Raw genomic sequence first — 17,339 nt, forward strand, 5'->3', positions numbered from 1 at the left:
GGTACCAGGGATTGAACCCAGGTTCAACCTATCATGGATTGCAACTTCCAGAATAATGAATTGGAATCAATCTTTTCTCTTTAAGTTAATTATCTTGGGTATTTATTATGGTAATGGAAAGTCGTGATAATATTTCACAGCAACAATAACAAACTAATATACTCTCAGATTTTATTTCAGTTTTTATTTTCTCATCTATCTTCAGAAATAATATGCTCTGCCTATAATAATGTATTCATAGATAAACAGGTATCTCTAGGTCATGATTTTTTAAGCCCAGAGACATTCTAAAAATATTTTTTCTGTAATTCTTTTTCTCTTCTTAATGAGTCCTGCTTACTAGGAACAAAAACTCCTCTGTAAAGATTTCCCTGTCTACTCTTTCACTCTGCAACTGAACCATCAGTTCTACTATTTGGTAAGAATACTGAGTGAATTCCAAAGAATGATGGTTATATTTTCCTTATCCTAAAATTTCTGGCCCAGAATTGGACATATAGAAGGAAGTAGCAAGACCTGCTTTGTGAATGAATGGCACAGCGGCAGAAATTCCCTTAACTTCATGAATTTAAAAATTCAATCAGCATACACAACAGGAAATAAATCTCATAGGGACTCAGAAGAACTTAGATATAAAGCTTTAGAAATATTTCATAACTACCAAACACTGAAAAAAAAATAGTAAGAAAGAATAAAGCTTGGATGTGCATTTTCCACCCTAAAAATTTTCTTTCTGTGGATCCATGCTTCAGTCAATTCATTTTGACTAATAGCCTACTACATCAATAGTGACATATCACTAAACTCTGGTACACATTTGGGGGCAGAGGAAACATCTTTGAAATTATTTCCAGGATTGCCTGACTGCCTACATGTCCTCATCTTTTTAAACATTTTATATTTGGTGTCTGCACAAATGTTATCTATCTTATAAGGAAAAATTCTCAAGGGTAAACAACAGGTCTATACTTGATTTGCTTCTTAATACTTCTTTTGTTATATCATGTAGCAGAGTATTCTGAACATTACATACATTCAACTGACACAATTTAAAAAAATTAAAAAATTAAAAACATTATTTCATGCTCCACTGAATTTTTTATTAGCCAAGTGGGTCAGTCTGTTTCTCTCAGAGCTGTGTATATATGTATATGGACCAAAAATTGTGTTTTAATATTCTGAGAACTGTAGATGGTTTTTTAGTTGGGAAACTTGAAACCAGAATAGTATGATTAAGCTTTTCTCTTGGTTACATTTGATTTTGGGCTGAGGTATGTAACAATTAAGTGTTGTGTAAGTATACTTAGATCCACACTACATAATTTACCTTTAATAATTTGGTTTACCTTGTCTAAAATAATATTTTGATTATAATATGGAAGAACAAATGGTAAGTCGAAAATTTTCTTAGTTACTACAAGTAATTTTTTTCTAAATTCTCTTAAAGATTTTTAGAATTGGCTGTTTGACCCTATGACTGCTAGAAAAAAACACGGAATCAATAATCCAAAGTATTTTTGCAGGCCCTGTCTTCCTAATAATACTTCTAAAGCTCAAGAAGTAAAACCAGGAATCAATAAATGGGATGGCATCAAATTAAAAATGTTCCACTTGGCAAAGGAAACAAGAGTACGAAGAGAGATCCTACAGAATGGGAAAAAAATCTTTGTCAGTTACACTTCTGAAGGGGATTAATATCAAGAATATACAAAGAATTCAAAAAACATGCCACCAAAAATCCCCAAATGACCCACTTAATAAATGGGTAAATAATCTAAATAAATGTATCTCAAAAGAAGGAACATAAATGGCTAACAAATGTATGACAAAAATTTTCAAGACCTTTGACAATCAGTGAAATGCAAATCAAAAGTACACTGAGATTTTATCTCACACCAGTTAGAATGGTAATCATGAAGAATATGAATAAAAGTTCCTGATTAGGATGTGGGGGAAATAGTACAAATTATTTAACCACTTAGGAAGGTACATAGTGGTAGCATTCCTCAAAAGGCTAAGAATGGAACCACAATGTGACTCAGTTATCCCACTATTTGGCATTTATCCAAAAGAAATAAAATCAGCATATTATAGTAATATATGCATACTAATATTTATAGCAGCAAAATTCTTAATTACCAAGTTAAGAAACCAGCCAATATGTCATTTTGAGGGTAAATGGATGGAACTCGAAAAAATCATGCCAAGTGAAATATGCTAGATGCAGAAAGTCAAAGACTGAAAGTTTTCTCTCTTTGCAGAGATAGAGAATAACAAAGAAAAAAAGTAAGAATCTTATGAAAATAAGAACAGTAGAGTAAAGGAAGGAGGAAGTTGCTAAGGGGAGCAACAGCAGAATGAATCTGATCAACTTTGCTACATGCATATATGAATACAACACAATGAATCCCGCTTTTATGTACATCATTTTATGTATAAAAACAAATAAATAAATAGAAGGAAGACCAGTAGAGGAGAAAAGGAACATAAGAGGGCAAAAGGAGAGAAAGAAAATGAGAAGTACTGGGGATTGAGAATGAGCAAAACATGTTATACACATTTATAATTATGTAAAAATAAATCCACAATTATGTATAATTATAAAGTACGAATAAATCAAAACAGATCATTGGTCATTTGAATGACTTTGATGAATCACTACAAAATAAATTGAAAATAAAAATCTATTTGAAATCTATCAAATATGCACAAATTAATTGGAAACAATGTAATATTGTTTTTTGATTTCAAATGAAAATGTTCTTCTGAAGCAATCTATCACATCAAAAATATATAATTTAGAACCTTCTAAAATATAACCAAATGTAAACTCATAATCTAGATCAACACAATAAAATGCCAATTAATATTTTATTTATTTCCCAAATTGACTCAAAATGTTGAACCTGAACAAGGTTCTCATTTGCATAACATACAAAAATTTATTTTGAATCTTTATTATAATATTATTAAAAATAATGTTATGAAAATCATTCAAGTTAGCTTTCCTCACTATTGAAACAAAGTGAAAACCTGAATAACCCTTTATCTTCGATTGCTTTTAGTTACTTTCTTTTAATTGATTTTAAACATCACTAATTTTGGAGATCACATAGCTAAGAAATATATTATCAGTACCCTTAATAAATTTGTTTTGAATAGCATCTCTGACAAGTAGGTTAACTGTTGTTGAGGTTACTTTTCAGGGACTTGAACACCATTTCTGTTGAAAGCATTGACTTCATTTGCACCTGTGCAGGTGTTTGACGCGTAAATTTAATGTCAGGAAATGAAAAAACTTCAAACTCACATGATAATACCTCTGCTTTCTAAGAATGTGTCCCATGAAAGGCTATGAAATAGATCACACTTGCGTGTGCCACTGATTACCTTCTATCACATTTCCCCATGCCTCAGACTACTCTGCTTCTTCATCCCATAAATATCCAAAAATCTATTCTCAGGGAGGTGTGTTTGAGACCTCAGGCTTCCACATCCCTGCTTGACTATCTTGCAAATTCAGTCTTCTTTTTTAAAACTCATTTCAGTAATAGTCTTACTCTATGGAGGGCATAATGGCCCTAGTTTAGTAACACTATTGGTATTGTTACTATCATCTCTGTTTTAGAAACTTAAAATTGATTTCAAAGAGCTAAGCAATCAATCACAAGATGACACAGATGGTAAATAGTTGGATAAGAATTTGAAAGTCAACTTCTTTCTTGTTTTATTTAGTAATATCTACCAAACCAAATCAGTCAACAGTGAGTGTAAAAGTCTAAAACAAAAGCATCCTGAAGCATCATTGTTTCTTCAATCTTTAGTGTCCTGAGTCACCCTAATTTGTGCCTTAATGAATCTCCTTGACATGATATAAAACAAATTCCTTCCTAAAATATAGATAGCACAATTAGTACACTAGCCTCAATAACTTTGTGCCTAAAAGCATTACTTACTGCACTCTCTTGTCCCTCAGTTTTTGGTTGCCAGATTTTAAAAATGCAAAATTGCTTATGAACAGAAGGTTGAACTTTAACACATTTTACAAAATGTCCCCCTTTCAAATTGTTTTTCTTTTTCTTTTTATATGTGACTGCCTATTATATGGGGAAATTTGAAGATGTCTTTTTATTGTTAGTCATTCCATAGTTAGGTAAAACTTCTTTAACTTTTGATGACAAAAATCTTTTCTAAGAAGTATTAGTGGCAAATGTGGATAATTCCTATAAATATATATAGGAATACAGTATTTTTTCATTTTATAGTGGTATTAAAAAGAAATTGCTTAGGAAAACTATTATTTATTATGTTTTAACTTGTGGTATAATTCTTTTCTATCATTTAGCCTATACTCTTACTTTGAGAGTTATTGACATATATAATCTTGAATTTATGTAGATCAAAAGCCTTCACTAGCATATGATTTATTCTTAATGTAACAGCATTTGACTTTTATATTGATACATTAAACCATGGTGTAAAGAATAAGGAATATTATATATGCCAATTGGCTATTGTTTTATTAATTTTCATTCATTAAAGATATCAAAAGTAAAGGAAGCAATTCATTTAAAGCATGAGGTTAAATACCAGCACCTAACAAGATATGATGTGATATTATTTTGAAAGTTTTATTATAAAGAACTATAAACATTTCTGGTGTGGTTTAAGATACTTTATTCTGAAATATATAATATATATATATTTTTTTTTCTTGGTCTTTAAATTTATCATCCAAGTATGAAGGCAATTAAAACATGATTAAATAAAAGCATTAAATGAAAATATATATGCATACATATATTTTTCTTGGTCTTCTTTAAATATATATATATAGATGGTGCTGGGAATTGAACCCAGGGGCACTCTGCCACTGAGCTACAGCCCTTGTCCTTTTTATTTTTTGTTTTGAGACAGGGTCTTACTTAGTTGCTGAGGGTCTCACTAAATTGCTGAGGCTAGCCTCAAACTTGGGATTCTCCTTCCTCAGCCTCCCTAGTCATTTAAATTACTTGTGTACATTACCACACCCCGTTCAGAATATTTTTCTAATGATAAAAATGTATATTATTTTTACTTGAAAATTTTATTTTCTCAAACTTATATAATTAACTCTTCAAGAATCTATGGACAGCCAGGAATGGTGACACAAATGCCTGTAATCCCAGCAGCTCAGGAGGTTAAGGCAGGAGTTCAAAGCCAGCTTCAGCAATTTAGTAAGATCCTAAGCAACTAAGTGAGACCCTGTCTCAAAATAAAGTGGTTAAGCACCCACAAGTTCAATTCTTGGGAAAAAAATGAAAGAAAGAAAGAAAGGAAGGAAGGAAGGAAGGAAGGAAGGAAGGAAGGAAGGAAGGAAGGAAGGAAGGAAGGAAAAAAGGAAGGAAGGAAGGAAGAATCTATAAAAGTCAAGTAAAGCAAAAATATTTTCTTTGCCAATTGAGGTGTCATGTTTGTTCAGAACCCCTTTTTCAAGGACAAAAAGCATTGTAATTATACTTAAACTTCTTGTAATATTTGCAACATATTTATTCTTGTTAAACTTTATTCCCAGTAACACTAACTTGGAGATAGTATGTTTTTTGTCTGTTCAAGAATTTTAGAATTATATTATGTATACATGTTAGCCCATAGAGCTATATGATATCTTGAATATCATATAAAAGTGATTATATACTATAGGTGTAACACTTGGAGATACAATAATATGACCAAGTGCTTCAGTATGCAAGGTATATTTGAATGTCAAAGATGACTATCACACCTGCTGAACTCCATTTCAGTCACTTACTCTTGCAAATTGTTCCTTCAGGACATACTTGATACTCATATAGTACATCTCCATTTAAAGTGAACGGATAGCCCTGATTATATCTGAATCATGTTCAGGGATATTTTTCACTCTTCTTGAAAAACAGAACACATTTGCAGCTCAATAGCTCTATTGTCCTATTCCATCAAATCAAAAACATCTAACAGTGTCCCATCATTTTCTCTATCCCCTTCAGTTCAAAATGACAGCATTTTTCTTCACCTAATTCCATAAACTATTAAATGATCATCCTGTCATCCATTTGATGTTCTCTTTTAAACATACTTTCTAATTTTTTCAGTGTGGACCGTCTGAAGATTTTACAGATCTTCAATTTCCATTTCTTTTTGCTTAAAAATTCCCTATTTGATTCACATCTCTCCATTAGCATTTTTCTGTAATCAGTCAAGAAAAACCAAACTCTTCTTCAACACTTTGCTTAGAAATTTCCTCTGCTAATATCTACTTTTCCTGTTCACAAATTTAACCATCCATTAAAGTTTCAAAGGCACTTCTGTATTTTTAGGTATTTGTTTTAGGAGCACCCAACTTCTCTGTAACAAATTCAGTTTTAGTTATCTCAGACTACCATAACAAAGTACCATGGACTAAGTATCTTACACAAGATAAATTTATTTTTTCATAGTTGTAGAGGGCACCAGATAAGGGCCCTCTTCCTGGCTTGCAGATGATGAACTTCATTGTGTCTGAGAGAGAGAGAGAGAAAGAGAAGAGAGAGAATGAGAGAGAGAGAACAAATGAGAGAGAGAGAGAGGACCTTGTTCTTAATGGATGAATAATACTCCATTGTGTGTGTGTGTGTGTGTGTATATATATATATATATATGTATATATATACACATATGTACAAATATATATTAGTCAGGGTTGTCTAGAGGAACAGAACCAAAAGGAAGTATGATTACCAAAAGGGGATTTATTAGATTAGATTACATGACTAGAAGCTGGAAAGTCCACAATGGCTGTCTGCAGACTGGGGAGCTGGAAGAACGTAGCTGTGCAGTCCAAGAGGTGGAAGCCCCAGAACAAGAGGAATCAACAGTGGTACCCTAGTCTGGGACCAAAGCCTTCTAGAAACTTCCTGAAGAATCATTGGCAGAGTTCACTTTGGAAGAGAGAAGAAGTTAGAGTTTGATATCCTCAGATGGTCAGAGTAGCAATCAAGAATCCATTCAAGAAAAATCGAGCTGCATCTGCTGTTTCTTCCTTGTTCTTCCAGATTTATTCCATCCAAGCCACCATCTTGTTGGGCAGTGCTGCCCATGCTTAGGGAGGGTCTCTCCTTCAGTTGGCTACCCCACATTCCAATCATTCATAGACACAATCTCATTGACATACCCAGAAGCCTCATAATCATTGGCATCTCTTAATTCAATCAAGCTGACAATTCAAATTAACCAATACAATATGTACACATATTCATGTGTGTATATATAAACAATGAATTATATATATACATGTATATATATACATATATATGTCTATGTACTTATTATACATATATATGCAATATTTTCTTTTCCATTAATCTGTTGGTTGACATGTAGACTAATCCCATATCTTAGCTGTTGTGAGTAGTGCTAAATGAATATCTAACAAAGATTTTCTCTCATTTTTTAGGTTGTTTCTTTGTTCTACAGAAACTTTTTAAATTATTTTATGTAATACTATTTGTCAATTTTAGTTATTATTTCATGAGATGTTGGACTCCTGTTCAGGCAATCATTGCCTAAACCAAGATTTCTTTACTTTCTTTCTTTTTTTTTTTTCCTTGTAGTGGACTCAGGCACACTATACCTCCAGACATTTTTTAAAATTTTTTGTTGTGAGATAGAATGTTACTAAGGAATATTTGAAGAGGAATAGAAAAGGTTTTACAGACCTTTAGCACAAGAATATTAAACTCATATTACAGAGGAAAAGAAATGAAAATCAAATACGAGCCCATAGAAAATTTGTCTCAGATGATTATTCTATGTTCATTTTCTCCCATATAACTCATTTACTACCCCTTTAGAAATTACCTCCTACCCATCATTCTGCTCTCCTGTGTGAGGAGCATATTTAAGATTAACCATCTGGCCCTATATTTGTGTTTCATATATGGCATGTATCTGTGGTTTAGCACATTAATAAATTTGTATTCTCTTTCTTCTGTTCAAAACTAAAAATGTTTTACAAATCATATTATTGAAAGGAAGCAAACATTTATTCATTACTTTAAAACAAACATTTAGTCGTTACTTTAAAACCTTAATGCTGCCTAGGAAAAGTGAAGAATAATTTATCCAGAGTGAATCTAGCAATATTCTACAATGCATATAACGTATTATTGTATGAAAATATTCTTTTCAAAAAATTTTTCCTTGTTCATGAAAGACATATTTTAAAGATATAATACTTGCAAATGTTGACAAAGAACTTATTCTTGATATATGTAGTGTCAGGTTATAAACAAGATGTGTATCAGAATTCATATTTATTCAGTTTATTTAATTTTTTGAGCTCTGAAATGAATGTTCCCATTGAATCAGTGCTGCAAAATATGTTGAGGCCTCAGTAGAAATCACCTTTCTGGCAAATTCTTAAAATCTCTGAGAATAGTCAACAACTGATTGTTGGTGACAGAGTAGGGACAAGATTAAAAGGAGGAAAAATGAGAGAACGTGCCATTATTTACCTTCCTTCATTAACTCCATAGACCATCACATTGCTTTTTCTTTGTGATCTACCATATTTCTTTGTTCACCAGATATAACATCATTATGCAGCATCTTCTGTCTTCCCAAACCCAGATACACTAGGTGCTGTCTCAGTTTCCATGATCCGTCTCTGGTTCTGGACACCTACCTTAGTACTTCCTGCTAAGTGTAAAAGAAACAGATAAAAGAAAATACCTTAACTCTTTATCTTGAGAGAGAAGATGGCAGAGCAGATCTGGCCAGCAACTCTCAAGTTATCTACAGTCCAAATTGAAGTAGTGAAATAAGAGTGAACCAGAGTTGAGTGACAGAGTGAATATACTAAAACTCAGTATTGGGCAGTTTGAAACTTGAAGGAACTTGTAATTTGGTTGCTGGAGCAGAAAATAAGAAAATAATTCATTGACCCTGAACCCTGACCAGAGAGGGGAAACAGGTAGGGTAACAAAGGGAGAAAGAAGAAAAATCAAAACCCACAAGTTTGCTTCCATTAGAACAATTAGAATAAAAGGCAGACCAAGTTAAAATGAGACAGCAAAAATAGTGAAGGAAACTACACAATTCATCTCAAATTGTTAGTACAAACTCTGCCAGGCAGTCATTTTTTAATGACCACAACTTGCCAGTTTTTCTAGAAGAAATTAGTTCTGTATAGCTTTTTTCCTATCTTCAGAGAGTAACAAAATTATGGAGAATGCCTCTATAAAGGTTTTCTCAGTAATCCATGTAGAAGGATTTTATAGAAATACCACTGCTGTTTGAAAGCTATCAATAATCCCTCCCCCTTTTGGTAGACAAAAGGAGGGGGTAGGAGTTGACCCAAGAACAAGTAATTACCAGATGGCTAACCCCAACCTAGTGCTCATCAGAGACTTTTTCCAGAGGAGCTCAAGTGAAAATGGCCTAATTGACACCTTACCCCAATGATGATGACAGGTAAAATCCCACTGACCTGCAGCAGCCTGGGTGAAGGCTTCTGTGCCCCAGCAGTAACTGGGCTGGTGGTAGAACACCTGAATTGACAGGACTTGCAATTGTAGACAGCTGCCAAGTGTCTATTTATTTATGTGGATATTTATATTTATTGATTTGTGCATGTTGAACCAAACTTGCATCCCTGGAATAAAATCAGCTTGGTCATAGATTACAATCTTCTTAATGTGTTTTTGATTGTGGATCTCTAATATTTAATTAACGATTTTTACATATATGTTCATCAGAGATATTGGTTAATTGTTTTATTTCCTTTATGTGTCTTTTTATGGTTTTGTATCATGGTGACACTTTCGTCATAGAATGAATTTGGAGTGTTTCCTCTGTTTCTATTTCATGAAATAATTTGTGAAGAATTGACATTTCTTTTTAAAAAAATAGTCCTAAAATGTATATGGAAAACATAAAAGACTCAGAGTAATCAAAGCAATAGTAAACAACAAGAGGGATGCTGGTGGCACCACAACACATGATTTTAAATTATACTATAGAGCTATGTTAGCAAAAAGAGTATGGATTTGCTTAAAAACAGGTATGAAATGCAGTGGGATAAAATAGAAGAAAAAGCACATACAATACAATTCACATAACTTAACAAAGGATCCAAAAATATACCTTGGAGAAAAGATAACTTTTTCAACAAGTGGTGCAGGGTAAAGTGGATATCCATATGTAGAATAATGAAACTAGATTCTTATTTCTCACCCTGTACAAAAGTCAACTTAAAGTGAATCAAAGAACTAGGAATTAGTTCAGAAACACTGCAAATATTATAAGGAAACAGCATTAGTATCAACATTAGTCAGGTACTGACTCCCTTTAAAAAAATTCTCAAAGCTGAGGAAATAAAACCAAGAACCAATAAATGGGATGGTTTCAAATTAAAAAGAAAATAAAAAACTTTAAAGGATAAAGAGAGACATTATATATTGGGAGAAAAATAATTTATTAGCTACATGGAATTAAAGTGCAGACTATATAAAGAACTAAGTAACAACACCAAAAAGCAAGCAAATAAGCGACCCAATTGACACATGAGCAAATAAGCTAAAAAGGTATTTTTCACTAGAAGAAATGCAAATAGCAAACCAATATATGAAAAAATATTCAACATCCTTAGCAATCAAGCAACTACATTTAGATTTCATCTTACTCCAGTTAGAATGGCAATCATTGAGAATAAAAATAACAATAAATGATGGTGAGGATATGGTGGAAAAGGTAGGTATTTTGTTAGTGGGACTGCTTCGGAAAGCAGTATGGAAATTCCTCAAAAGTTTTTGACTGAATTCACCATGTAACTCTGCTTTCCTACTCCTTGGTATTTATCCAAAAGAATTAAAGTAAGCATGCTATGGTAATACATATATATCAATGTTTATAACAGCACAATTTACAATATTCAAAATATAGAACCAGCCTTGGTGTTAATAGCAGAATGGATAAAGACAATGTGGTACATACATACATGATGGAGTTTTACTCAGTCATAAAGAAAAATTAAGTTACATCATTTACTGGTGTTTTGGTCATCTTTTTGCTGGGGTGACTAAAACATTTCAGAGAAGGAAAATTTATTTGGGGGCTCAGTTTCAGAGAAGTCAGTCCATAGATGTCTAACTACATTCCTTGGCATTTGAGGTGAAGCAGAACATCATGGTGGGAAGAGAGTGGCAGAGGGAAGAAGCTCACATAATGGTCAGGAAGCAGAGAGAGAGAGTCCACTCAAAAGATACAAATATGTATCCCAAAGGCATGCCCTAAATGCCTGGTCACGCCCTACATGTCCTCAGTTAGTATTCAGTTAATCCCCATCAAAGGATTAATTCATTGATGGAGATAAGAGGCATACCATTTGTGTAATCATACATTTTCATAGGGTAATGGTGTTTGATTCATTCTGTTATTTTTCCTTCCCCGCCACCCCTCCCACCCCTCTTACCTCTATATAGTCCTTCCTTTCTCCATTCTTGCCCCCCCACGCACCCCCCATTATGTGTCATCATCTGCTTATCAGTGAGATCATTTGTCCTTTGGTTTTTTGAGATTGGCTTATCTCACATAGCATGATATTCTCCAATTTCATCCATTTTCCTGCAAATGCCATAATTTTATCATTCTTTATGGCTGAGTAATATTTCATTGTATATATATACCACAGTTTCTTTATCCATTCATCAATTAAAGGACATCTAGGTTGGTTCCACAATCTGGCTATTGTGAATTGAGCAGCTATGAACATTGTCGTGGCTGTGTCTCTGTAGTATGCTGATTTTAAGTCCTTTGGGTACAGGCCAAGGAGTGGGATACCTGGGTCAAATGGTGGTTCCATTCTAAGCTTTTGAGGAATCTCCATACTGCTTTCCAGAATGGCTACACTAATATGCAACCCCACCAGCAATGTATGAGTGTACCTTTTCCCCCACATCCTCATCAACAACTACTGTTGCTTGTGTTCTTGATAATCACCATTCTAATTGGGGTGACATGGAATCTTAGGGTAGTTTTGCTTTGCATTTCTCTTATTACTAGAGATGTTGAACATTTTTTCATATATCTGTTGATTGCTTGTACATCTTCTTCTGTGACGTGTCTGCTCATTTCCTTAGCCCATTTGTTGATTGGATTATTTGTATTCTTGGTGTTTTTCGAGTTCTTTATATATTCTGGAAATTAGTGCTTTATCTGAAGTATGAGTGGCAAAGATATTCTCCCACTCTGTAGGCTCTCTCTTCACATTACTGATAGTTTCCTTTGCTGAAAGAAAGCTTTTTAGATTGAATCTATCCCAGTTTAGTTTGATTCTTGCTTTTATTTCTTATGCTATGGGAGTCCTGTTAAGGAAATCTGATCCTAAACTGATATGTTGAAGACTTGGACCTACTTTTTCTTCTATAAGATGAAGGGTCTCTGGTCTGATTCCGTGATCCTAGATCCATTTTGAATTGATTTTTCTGCAGGGTGTTAGATAGGGGTTTAATTTCATTCTCTTGCATATGGATTTCCAGTTTTTCCAGGACCATTTGTTGAAGAGGCTATCTTTTCTCTATTGCATATTTTTGGCCCCTTTTCTAGTATGAGAAAATTGTATATATTTGGGTTTGTGTCCTTGTCCTCTATTCTGTACCATTGATCAACCTGTCTATTTTGGTACCAATACCATGCTATTTTTGTTACTATTGCTTTGTAGTAGAGTTGAAGTTCTCATATTGCAATACCCCCTGCTTCGCTCTTGCTGCTAAGGATTGCTTTAGCTATTCTGGGATTCTTATTCTTTCAGATGAATTTCATGATTGCTTGCTCTATTTCTGTAAGGTATGTCATATGGGATTTTAATTGGAATTGCATTGAATCTGTATAGCACTTTTGGTAGTATGGCCATTTTGACAATATTAATTCTGCCTATCCAAGAACATGGGAGATCTTTCCATCTTCTAAGGCTTTCTCTAATTTCTTTTTTTTTAGTGTTCTGTAGTTCTCAATTTAGAGGTCTTTCACCTCTTTTGTGAGATTGATTCCCAAGTATTTTATTTTTTTCGAGGATATTGTGGAAGGGGTAGTTTTCCTAACTTCTCTTTCTGAAGATTCATCACTTATGTATAAAAATGCATTGGATTTATGAGCATTGATCTTGTAACCTGCTACTTTACTGAATTCTCTTATGAGTTCTAAAAGTTTTCTGTTGGAATGTCCAGGTTCCTCTAAATATATATCCTGTCATCAGCAAACAGGGATAGTTTGAGTTCTTCTTTTCCTATTCGTATCCCTTTAATTTCTTTGGTCTGTCTAATTGCTCTGGCTAGAGTGTCAAGAACAATGTTGAATAGAAGTGGTGAAAGAGGGCATCCCTGCCTTGTTCCAGTTTTTAGGGGGGATGCTTTCAGTTTTTCACCATTTAGAATGATATTGGCCATGGGCTTAGCGTAGATGGCCTTTACAATGTTAAGGAATGTTCCCACTATTTCTATTTTTTCTAGTGTTTTGAGCATGAAGTGATGCTGTATTTTATCGAATGCATTTTCTGCATCTATCAAAACTATCATGTGATTCTTAACTTTAAGTCTATTGATATGGTGAATGAATGACATTTATTGATTTCTGGATGTTGAACCAACCTTGCATCCCTGGGATAAAATGCACTTGATTGTGGTGCACTATGTTTTTAATATATTTTTGTATGCGATTTGCTAAAATTTTGTTGAGAATTTTTGCATCAATGTTCATTAAGAATATTGGTCAGAAATTTTCTTTCCTCGATGTTACTCTGTCTGGTTTAGGTATGAGGGTAATATTGGCTTCATAGAATGAGTTTGGGAGGGTTCCCTCTTCTTCTATTTCATATAATACTTTGAGGAGTATTGGAATGAGCTCTTCTTTAAAGGTTTTGAAGAACTCGGCTGAGAACCCATCTGGTCCTGGACTTTTCTTTGTTGGTAGGCTTTTGATGACTTTTTCTATTTCATTGCATGAAATTGATCTAAGTTGTATATGTACTCCTGGTTCAGAATAGGTAATTCATATGTCTCTAGAAACTTATTGATGTCTTCGAGGTTTTCTGTTTTCTTGGAGTATAGATTTTCAAAATAGCTTCTAATTATGTTTTGTGTTTCAATCGTGTCTGTTGTGATATTTCATTGTTCATTCCGAATTTTAGTAATTTGTTTTCTCTCTCTTTCTCTTTGTTAGTGTGGTAAGGGATTATCAATTTGTTTATTTTTTCAATGAACCAACTATTTATTTTGCAGGTTTTTCTATGATTTCTTTTGTTTCAATTTCGTTGATTTCAGCTCTGATTTTAACTATATCCTGTCTTCTACTACTTTTGGTGTTGCTCTGCTCTTCTTTTTCTAGGGCTTTGTGCTGTAGTGTTAAGTCATTTATGTGTTGAGTTTTTCTTCTTTTTTGAATGCAGTCTATGAAATAAATCTTCCTCGAATTACTGCTTTCATAGTGTCCCAGAGATTTTGATATGATGTGTCTTTGTTCTCATTTAGTTCTAAGAATATTTTTATTTCCCTCCTGATGTCTTCTGTTATCCATTCATCATATAATAGTGTATTATTTAATCTCCAGGTATTGGAGAAGTTTCTGTTTTTTATTCTGTCATTTATTTCTAATTTCAATCCATTATGATCTGATAGAATACAAGGTAGTATCTCTGTCTTCTTGTATTTGCTAACAGTAGCTTTGTGGCATAAAATGTGGTCTATTTTAGAGAAGGATCCATGTGCTGCTGAGAAGAAAGTGCATTAGCTCTTTGTTGGATGGTATATTCTATGTATGTCCGTTAAGTCTTAATTGTTGATTGTGTTATTGAGTTCTATGGTTTCTTTATTCAATTTTTGTTTGGAAGATCTATCCAGTGTTGAGAGAGGTGTGTTCAACTCGCCTACCATTATTATGTTGTGGTCTATTTGATTTCTGGAATTGAGAAGGATTTGTTTGATGTACGTAGATGAGCCAATATTTGGGGCATAGATATTTATGATTGTTATATCTTGCTGATTTATGCTTCTCTTAAGCAGTATGTAATGTCCTTCTTTATCCCTTCTGACTAGTTTTGGCTTGAATTCCACATTATCTGAAATGAGGATGGATACTCCACCTTTTTTGCTGTGTCTGTGTGCATGGTATGTTTTTTCCCATCCTTTCACCTTTAGTCTGTGGGTTTCTCTTTCTATGAGCTGAGCCTCTTGCAGGCAGCAAATTGTTGGATTTTTCTTTTTAATTCAATCTGCCAGTCTAGGTCTTTTTATTGATGAGTTCAGGCCATTGACATTCAAGGTTATGATTGTGACATGATTTGTATTCTCAGTCATTTGACTCATTTTTGTTTTTTCACATGATTTGGTTTCTCCTTTGGCTATCCTTCAGGCGATTTCCTCCCATTGCTGATTGCATCCTTGTTTTTCATCTCTTCCTCATGGAATATTTTGCTGAGAATGTTCTGTAATGCCGGCTTTCTTTTTGTAAATTCTTTTAGCTTTTGTTTATCATGGAAGGATTTTATTTTGTCATCAAATCTGAAAGAAAGTTTTGCTGGGTATAAGATTCTTGGTTGGCATTCGTTTTCTTTCAGGGCTTGGTAAATGTTGTTCCAGGCCCTTCTAGCTTTTAGGGTCTGGATTGAAAAATCTGCTGATAATCTTATTGGTTTCCCCCTGAATGTAATTTGATTCTTTTCTCTCGAGGTCTTTAAAATTCTGTCTTTATTTTGTATGTTAGGTATTTTCATAATAATGTGCCTTGGTGTGGGTCTGTTGTAATTTTGTATATTTGGAGTCCTATAAGCCTCTTGTACCTGGTTTTCCATTTCATTCTTCAGATTTGGGAAATTTTCTGATATTATTTCATTGAATAGATTGTTCATTCCTTTGGTTTGTTTCTCTGTGCCTTCCTCAATCCCAATAATTCTTAAATTTGGCCTTTTCATGATATCCCATAATTCTTGTAGATTCTGTTCATGATTTCTTACCATCTTCTCTGTTTGATCAATTTTGTTTTCAAGATTAAATATTTTGTCTTCAATGTCTGAGGTTCTGTCTTCCAGGTGTTCTATCCTATTGACTAATCTTTCTATGGAGTTTTTAACTTGGTTTATTGTTTCTTTCATTTCAAGGATTTCTGTTTGGTTTTTTTCCTCAGTATCTCTAACTCTTTATTGAAATGATCTTTTGCTTCCAGTATTTGCTCTTTTCTATGTTGTTTGGTGTGATAATTTAATGCCTGCATTTGCTCTTTCATCTCATCCTTCAATGCCTGCATTTGCTCTTTCATCTCCTCATTTGCTTCCCTGATCGTTTTAATTATGTACATTCTGAACTCCCTTTCTGACATTTCTTCTGCCATGCTATCATTGGGTTTTATTGATATAGTATCTAGGTTTGTTTGGGACATTTTCTTTCCTTGTTTTCTCATATTGGTCAGATATCAGTGGGACTCTGAGATATTGCAGATTTCCTCTATTGGCTTATAGTGTCCCTGTATATTTCCAGTATATTACCTCCCAGCCTTCAGTAGTCTGAAGTCTTGGAGGAACTTGATAATGCAGTGCTTCCAAAGAAATCTTCTCCTAGCTCTCTACTGGGTCCAGGGCTGGCGCTGGTTCTGTGTAGAAATCCTCTCACTGGGCGGGCCTGCTCGGAGAAGCTGGCTGTAGACAGGGCCTGCTGCCACCGGAGGGAGCTCGGCTGCTTGAAGAAAGCATCTCGCTGCCCTGCTCTGGTCCCAGAGGCCACCTGTGGGCTGGGATCTGCCTCTGAGTTCAGGGTTTGGGGTTGGCTCTGTGCGGAAGAGCTCTTACTGGGCGGGCCTGCTCCGAGAAACTGGTTGTGGACCATGTCTGCTGCTTGGAGGGAGCCATGCTGCTAGGGGAAGACTCTCACTACCCTGCCCTGTTCCGGGAAGCCACCCACTGACCGGCTGGCAGCCCAGACCAAGCTTCAACCGGTGGGAGAGTCTCACCCCCTAGCTCTATGTTGGTCCGAGTCTCTCAATACCTCCCCTTCTTGAATCCTGAGTTCTGGAGCAACGGGAGATGCAGTCACCCTCTAGTCTGCCATCTTGGATCTGGTTAAGGTTCTTATAACCCAATCATTTTACCTTTGAATGTTCTTGCATTGTCTGTTACATGAGCTTTTGGGGGACACATCACCTCCAAACCGGGACAACTGGTAAATGGATGGAGCTTAAAAATATTATGTTAATTGAACTCAACCATATTCACAAAGTCAATAATTGAATATTTTCTCTCATGTGTAAGCTAGAGAGGAAAAAGGATTTTTTTTTTAAATGAGGAGATATCTTCAAAT

General features: G+C 34.3%; 1 pseudogene across 1 annotated transcript in view; it reads right to left on the minus strand.

Annotated features, from left to right (window-relative positions):
* LOC306669241 (KATNB1-like protein 1) overlaps window positions 1-16,891 on the minus strand; it is a 35,254-nt pseudogene extending 18,363 nt beyond the window's left edge. Inside the window, exon 1 of the transcript in view lies at window positions 16,832-16,891. The product of the transcript in view is annotated as a KATNB1-like protein 1 (transcript). The remainder of the gene's footprint in view (window positions 1-16,831) is intronic.
* Between the last annotated feature and the right edge of the window lie 448 nt (window positions 16,892-17,339).

Source organism: Sciurus vulgaris (genome assembly GCF_902686455.1).
Source record: "Sciurus vulgaris genome assembly, chromosome: 9".
In the NCBI taxonomy this organism is placed as follows: Eukaryota; Metazoa; Chordata; class Mammalia; order Rodentia; family Sciuridae; genus Sciurus; species Sciurus vulgaris.